We start from the raw sequence: 8,375 nt of genomic DNA on the forward strand, positions 1-8,375 counted from the left end.
GAACGAAGGCCCCGGATGTTTGAGGTCCATACCGTTAATGAAGAGGAAGGGGGAGCATCAGATACAGAACAGGGGGGAGGAGGGGTAGGGTAAGATGTGGAAGAGGTGGAAGAGGTAGGGAGAGCTGTTGAAGGTGTGTCAGAGATTTCAGAATAGCTCGGAGAAAGGGAAGGATGGGGCGGACAAAAGGTTTGATGGTGATTGGGTGAGCCACAATGAGGTGTTATTTGAGGAGGGGGAAGAGCGAGGCAGAAGGTTGGGGGAGATGGAGGTGAGAGTTTGAAGGGGGAAGAAGCGGGGAGGACGCTTTGAGGATGGGGAGTGAGAGGGGGGGAAATTGAGAAGCAATGAGGGTGGGGAGTTGGAGAAGAGGTAATGGTTGAGATCTGCAGAAATTCTAGATGTCCATCACTTTGCTTTGATAGGGATAACAATGACCGATCTGTTGTTGTGTGGATCTGACTTGGTGCTGTTCTCATGAAAACAGGTGACATTTGCAACTGTCTGGGATGAAAACAGGAGACCTTCTGAGAAATACCTGAATAAGTTTGTAAAGAGGAGAGGATAGAGGTGACACATCGTTATTGAAGATTATACAGTGTCTTCAGAAAGTATTCACACCCCTTGACGTTTTTCACATTTTGTTGTGTTGCAGCCTGATTTTAAAATGGATTGAATTGAGATTATTTGTCACTGATCTACACATAACCCATAATGTCAAAGTGGAAATTTTTAAAATAATTTTTAATAAAATAATTCAAAATGAAAGGCTGAAATGTCTTGAGTCAATAAGTATTTGCTGTGGCACTCCAAATTGAGCTCAGCTGAATACAATTTCCTTTGTTCATCTTTGAGATGTCTCTTCAACTTGAGTAGAGTCCACCTGTGGCCAATTCAATTGATTTGACATGATTTAGAAAGAAACACACCTTTCTATACAAGGTCCTGCAGTTGATGGTGTATATCAGCGCAGAAACTCCACCATGAAGTCCAACGAACTGTCCGTATAACTTCGAGATATAATTGTGAGGAGGCATAGAGCTGGGAAAGGGTATAAAACGATCTCTCGTGTTGAAAAATCCCAAGAGCCCAGTGAACTCCATCATTAGGAAATGGAAAGAATATGGAACTACCCAGCATCATTCTAGACATGGCCATCCAACCAAACTGAGCAACCGGTGTTACGGATTCGTCACTTCCGTTGTGGTTGTTTGCATCCACTGTAAATATTTCTGATGCCATATACTATTATTGTGTTCAAAAGATAGAAGGTTAAGGTTTTAAATGAAACAGGAACCGGATGACGACAAAGCAAAAGGGAGAGAAAAAAGGGGCGGAGCGAATGAGGCGGACAAGAAAGCCGAGTTGCTCCGAGTTCTGAAACGAACGTTGGCGAGCTAGAGTCACTAACGAACTTTCGGGTTTCCAGGATAGTAAATTCCTGTGACAGAGTTGTCATCGCTGTGATCGATCAACCTGCGTGTCAGGTTTTGGGCGTTGGATTCCGAAGAGAATTATCGCCGGGCCGTCCCGTCTCAAGAGCGGGTCGTCGGCCATTTTGACTCACACAGGACTTGTGCTTCGCTCGCGGTTTCGTTTCTTTTCGACAATTCTCACCGCATTCAGACGTCGATCTGGGGCGTGTGTGTGACGTGGCTTTTTGAAGGCGAATTCGTCCATACCCGAGGGTGTGATCTCTCAGTCGCCTGTAGGGTGCCTTTGGATTTCCCAGTCGCCTTGAGGGCGCCTTTGTACAGCTCTGGCTGTGTGCCTGCCCTTGCCCATCCGCACGGGATTCTGGTCTCGATTGGACATCGTTCTAGCGATCGCCGGAGCGAATCGACTTCGTCTTGAAGCCGGGAATAAGAGACATTGGGGAATGTTCTTGTTACGCTCACTTGGCACACATTGAGTTACTTTATACTAGCTGATGGTACCATCATAAGATATACATTGATTGTACTTTTGATTGCTATTATTGTTGTACTGTTATTCTTGTGTGATTTTTAATACAATATTTGTTTGTTGGTAACAATTGGTGTGGTTTCACCATTGATTTTTGACACAGACTAACACATTTTTCTGCCGTGACTCCTCTCGGGGCTCGGAGGAACAACGTGACCAGGGGGTCGGGTAGGAGCACGTAACAGAAATTGGGGGCTCATCCAATTGACGCGGGGGCTCGAAATTGGGTCTTCATCCGGGATTAAATTCCCTAATAACATTCGTCCGGGATAGGATTCCCTAGCATTCCCAAAATTCCCAAATTTGGAATTTTTCTAACATTCCCAAATTTTTCAAAAATTGGGAAATTTTTGTGTGAAGGTTAACAGGTGTTAACTAATAGTCACCATGGTGTTTGACGCAGAACAGTTTGCGGCGTCCCCCAATGAGGCACAGTTCCTAGCGTTAAAAAGATCGGAACTCTTGAGATTGGCCAAACATTTTAACTTGCAGGTCCGAGCTCATATGAAGAAAGCAGAGATGCAGACATAGGTGGTAGAATCTCTGGTGGGACAGGGAACAACGACAGAGGTAGCCTTGGATTGGTTACCCGAGGAAAAGAAGATGTGGAGCTCCGGAAAATGGAGATGCAACTGCAGAGCCAGGAAAGGTTAAAAGAGTTGGAATGGAAAGCCGAGGAGAGAAGAGGAGAGGAAAGGAGAGCTGAAAGAGAACTCTTGGAAAGAAGAGTAGAACAGGAACGAGAACTCGAGGAAAAAAGAGTAGAACAGGAACGAGAAGCCGAGGAGAGAAGAGCAGAGGAAATGAGAGCTGAAGAAGAAAGAAGAGTAGAGGAAAGGAGAGTTGAAAGGGAACTCGTGGAAAAAAAGAGTAGAACAGGAACGAGAACTCGAGGAGAAACGAGCACAGGAAAGAAGAGCCGAAAGGGAGTGAAAGGAACGTGACATGGAGTGTCAGAGGGAAATTAAACTCAAGGAACTGGAATTAATGAGAGAACGGGGAGAGGTATCATCCATGTCGCCAACTAGTCAGAACACCTGGGATGTTGGTAAGCATGTGAGACTGGTTCCACCCTTCAATGAAAAGGAGGTAGCCAAGTTTTTTTTACACTTTGAGAAAGTGGCTCAAATACTAAAATGGCCTGTGGGGTCCTGGACTATGTTAGTGCAAAGTGTTCTGGTGGGTAAAGCTCAAGATATATTTTCGGCTTTACTGATTGACAAATGTATAGATTATGAGGAAGTGAAGAAAGCCATTCTCAAAGCCTATGAATTGGTCCCTGAAGCTTACCGGCAAAAATTCCGGAATGCCAGGAAGAGGGAGAGTGAGACCCATGTGGAGTTTGCCAGAATGAAGGAAACCATGTTTGATCGGTGGTGTGATTCGAAAGGGATTGGGAAAGACTTCAAACTGTTGCGGCAATTGATCTTGGTGGAGGAATTCAAACAGTGTGTCCACGAGGACATTAAAGTACATCTGGAGGAAAGGAAGGTACCAGAGTTGTATGAGGCACCAACCATGGCCGATGACTATGCCTTGACACACAGGATGGGGTTCCACAAACCTAACTTCCCGCCTAGCGTTCGCCAGGGGAGTTATGGTACATCCGGTGCGGAGGAAGAATATTCATGGGGGTGGCCTAGAGATGACTATGAGGACAAATCTGATACCGCGACTTTTAAGGATCAGAAGACTACAGTTCCAAGACAGACTTATCTTCCGGGGGGCTCGAGGCAGACCACGAGTTTTTCCTCCGGGCCTACTTGCGCTTTTTGCAAGAAACATGGACACTTGATGTCCCAATGTTATGCCCTGGAAAGAAAAAATCAGGAGCAGAGTCAGACTAGTACAACTCCGAATGCATTGGCAAATGCGAAAAATCGTCCTTGGAGGACAGTGCCTTGTTAAGGTTCCCATGCCAAAGTTACGGCATCACAGAACGACCTTGTTCAAGAGGGTTACAAACCTTTTATTTCAGAGGGGTTTGTGTCACTGGATGGAGACTTGACTAACCAGAGACCTGGTAGGGTATTGAGGGACACAGGAGCACATCAGTCTTTAATGCTTGAAGGCATTTTGCCCTCGTCAGAGAAGATGGCAACTGGTGTTTGTGTTCTTTTACAGGGGGTTGGAGGCTGTGTTAAAGCTCCACTTTATGTCATCCATTTAAAGTCTGATTTGGTGTCAGGACCTGTCACCGTAGGTTTACAAGCCACTCTATCTGTAGAGGGAATATCTTTTGTTACCGGGAATGATTTGGCCGGTGGTCAAGTCTCTGGTAACTCGATGTTTGTTGAAAAGCCTAGCATGGAAAATAACACTGCACAGTTAGAGCAGAAGATTCCGGGTATCTTTCCATCCTGTGCCGCGACTCGTGCTATGGTTAGGAAGCGCTCTGAAGAGAAGAGGAAGGTACTGACGTCACACTTTGCACAGGCACGTCTTGTCAAGTACCCAAAAACTAAGTGTCAGCACACACAAGTCATGGATGGAGGCAATGTTGGCAGGCTCTTTGTAAGTGGACTGAACTTCAGAACAAGGGAAGTTGTTCTGGACTTTGTCTTCGGCCAATATGGACCGCTCTTGGAAGTGCTGCTGATAAAAGATAGGGAGACGCAAAAGTCAAGAGGATTTGGCTTTGTCACGTTTGAAAACACAAAGGACGCCAAAGATGCAGAAAAGAATTTGAATGGTAAGGATTTGGATGGTCGGACCATAACAGTAGAGAAGGCAGGCCATGGGCGTCGAGGGGGCTCCAGAAGAGGAAAACGTGGAGGTCGTTTCAGGGGTGGCTATGGCTCCTGGGGTGGGAGTAGTAGTTTTGGTGGTGGCCGCAGTCGAGGTGACTGGAGGCTCCCAGAGTTACGGCAGCTTCTGAAGGGATTATTATCAGGGTAGTGGTCGAGAAGGAGGCGGCTATTCACGTGACTACAGCGACAAGCGCTCCAACCATGATTATTATGAAAGTTAGGAAGAGTTTGAGGCACTGAATGCTGCGGAGCAGCCGAGCCAAGATTCCTACACGGATTAACCGTGAACTCCACATTCCTAAAGGCGTCCATGTAGTGAATACTTCCAGGCCTCACCACCCAACCACCATGAAACCTGGCTCTCAGCTCGGCCTCCCTAAAAAGTGGTATAGATTTGCTTGACTTTGGATTTTTGATCACAACCCCTTCACCTTCATTCAAAAAATGTTTTTGGCCTGCAAAGAAAGTTTTCACTATGATCAAACTTTCTTTCTTGAGGGGGGGAAGTGGTACGGATTCGTCACTTCCGTTGTGGTGGTTTGCATCCACTGTAAATATTTCTGATTCCATATACAGTGGTACCTCGGCTTACGAGTGCCCCAACGTACGAGTTTTTCGGGATACGAGCCGTCGCTCGGGCGGTTTGTTGCTTTGGGATACGAGCCGAGATCCGATGTACGAGCTCAAAAAATTTATTTTTTTGAATTTTCCGGTTGTGGCTTCCGGTTCCGGTCACGCGGTTATCTTGCCGTGAAAGCATCTCTGCTTGGATATAAAACACGCAATCGTCGAAATACATGAGCGAGGAATCTCCTTGCTCCAGCCGGTGACGTCATCGGCGGGGATCCCCGCCTCCAGAGTGGCTGGTCACGTGACCGCCAAAGCGTGTCGCGCGTGCGGGTATAATGAGCTACACCTGTGGATCACGTGACCACGGAAGCACGCCTCGCTTGAGAGGCATGGCTTTCGGTTTGCGTTTTGCTTTATAAGGCGCGATAAATGGGCTTTTGAGTGTTAGCGGTTCATGGCGTTGACGGTTCATGGCGGTTCATGGCGGTTGACGGTTCATGACGGTTCATGACGGTTCATGGCGTTGACGGTCAAAAACCCATTACATCAATTTTACCAGGCACTGTACAGTAAGTACAGTGGACACCAAATGCACGGTGGAAGGCTAGAAGTAGAAGATCGTCCAAGACAAGTGAGAATAAGCCATACTTTGGAGGAGATGACGTCATTCGCTGGTCCGATAACCAAAGATGTGGTATAAAAAACCAGGTGAGCTAACAATGCAGCAATGAAGGAATTCGGCCAAGGCACCGGCACACAACGACCTACCTACATCGAAAGACTCAATGCCAATGGTGACAGAAGCCAAGACGGCCGGCTTAAACACCGCCGAAAGACCACGGTGTACCAACTTACGATGCAGAACATCTTGCACTTAATATGATGACAACAGGTGCCATCCTCTGACGTACCATTACAGGTACAGGTACAGTACACGTGAGCACAGAGCAAAAGTTCACTGAAACCGAGATTAAGAAAAAAGAAAAAACACCTCGTGGTCCGTGCTCGATATCCGAGTTTCAATCTTTTCAAACACATGATGCTCTCGGTCACGGTATCTCCTGCGAGCTGCTTCTCCTTCAACCACACAAACAACAACTTCTCCATATCTTCATGGATAGAGGTCCGGAGCTTTGAAATAATCGTAACGCCCTTGGCTGGCGTTATAGCCTTTATGGACTCCTTCTGCTTCAAAATCGTACATATCGTAGAAGGAGTACGATCGTACTGCCTCGCCAAGTCGACAACACGCACACCTCACCTGGCATGCTCTTCTCCTCTGCTTAATAAAACCAGTTTATTTCTTTACATTCTCTTGTATTATGTACAGTATATACGAGGTCGTGCTTGTTTATACATTATTTGTTATTTATAAAGTACATTTTTGTTATTTAAAAGCACCTAACAAAAAAAATTGGTGTTTTTTTTTTGAGGCTGGAACGGATTAATAGCATTTCAATGCATTTGAATGGGAAAATTTGCTTTGACTTACGAGCGATTTGGCTTACGAGCTCCGTCACGGAACGGATTAAACTCGTAAGCCGAGGTACCACTGTACTATTATTGTGTTCAAAAGGTTTATTGTCCATGAACTGTTTTCAAAAGATAAAAGTTTAAGGTTTTAAATGAAACAGGAACCGGATGACGACAAAGCGAAGGGGAGAGAAAAGGGGCGGAGCGAATGAGGCGGACAAGAAAGCCGAGTTGCTCCGAGTTCTGAAACGAACGTTGGCGAGGTAGAGTCACTAGCGAATTTTCGGGTTTCCGGGATAGGAAATTCCTGTGACAGAGTTGTCATCGCTGTAATCGATCAACCTGCGTGTCAGGATTTGGGCGTTGGATTCCGAAGAGAATTATCGCCGGGCCGTCCCGTTTCAAGAGCGGGTCGTCGGCCATTTTTACTCGCGCAGGACTTGTGCTTCGCTCACGGTTTCGTTTCTTTTCGACAATTCTCACCGCATTCAGACGTCGATCTGGGGCGTGTGTGTGACATGGCTTTTTGAAGGCTAATTCGTCCATACCCAAGGGTGTGCTCTCTCAGTCGCCTGTAGGGCGCCTTTGGATTTCCCAGTCGCCTTGAGGGCGCCTTTGTACAGCTTCGGCTGTGTGCCTGCCCTTGCCATCCGCACGGGATTCTGGTCTCGATTGGACATCGTTCTAGCGATCACTGGAGCAAATCAACTTCGTCTTGAAGCCGGGAATAAGAGACATTGGGGAATGTTCTTGTTACGCTCACTTGGCGCACAGTGAGTTACTTTATACTAGCTGATGGTACCATCATAAGATATACATTGATTGTACTTTTGATTGCTATTATTGTTGTACTGTTATTCTTGTGTGATTTTTAATACAATATTTGTTTGTTGGTAACAATTGGTGTGGTTTCACCATTGATTTTTGACACAGAATAACACATTTTTTTGCCGTGACTCCTCTTGGGGGCTCGGAGGTACACCGTGACGAGGGGGTCGGGGAGGAGCACGTAACACCGGGCAAGAAGGACCTTGGTCAGGGAGGTGACCAATAACCCATGACCACTCTGACAGAACTACAGAGGTCTTTGGCTGAGATGGGAGAAGCTGCCGGAAGGACAAGTCAACAGACTCTGCAGCACTTCACAAATCTATGCTTTTTGGGAGAGTGGCAAGACAGAAACCACTCCTGAGGAAGAGAGACATGATAGCATGCCTCGAGTTTGCAAAAAGGCACGTGAAAGACTCGGAGCACGAGGCAAAATATTCTGTGGTCTGATGAGACGAAAATTGAACTCTTTGGCCTGAATGCAAATTGCTACGTCTGGTGGAACCCGAGCACAGCTCATCACCCATCTTACACCATCCTTACGATGAAGCATGGTGGTAGCAGCATCATGCTATGGGGATGCTTTCCAGCAGCAGGGACTGTGAAATTTGTAAGCATGTGGGGGGACGACGACAATTAATGGAGCCAAATACAGGCAAATCCTTGAGAACCTGCTTGAGATTGCAAAAGACCTTCGATTGCAGCATACTCTCAAAGACTTAAAGCTGTAATCGCTGCCAAGGGCGCTTATACCAATTATTGATTCACGTCATTGAATACTTCTGTAAA

At 46.4% G+C, this 8,375-nt stretch overlaps 1 long non-coding RNA gene across 1 annotated transcript; it reads left to right on the forward strand.

Annotated features, from left to right (window-relative positions):
- The first annotated feature begins 364 nt into the window (after positions 1-364).
- On the forward strand, positions 365-7,658 carry LOC144893600 (uncharacterized). Its single transcript, XR_013624512.1, has 2 exons — positions 365-1,277; positions 6,904-7,658. It is a non-coding gene; the product is annotated as an uncharacterized LOC144893600 (long non-coding RNA).
- Positions 7,659-8,375: the final 717 nt, after the last annotated feature.

This window comes from Myxine glutinosa, chromosome 9, assembly GCF_964187855.1.
Source record: "Myxine glutinosa chromosome 9, kmMyxGlut1.1, whole genome shotgun sequence".
NCBI lineage: Eukaryota > Metazoa > Chordata > Myxini > Myxiniformes > Myxinidae > Myxine > Myxine glutinosa.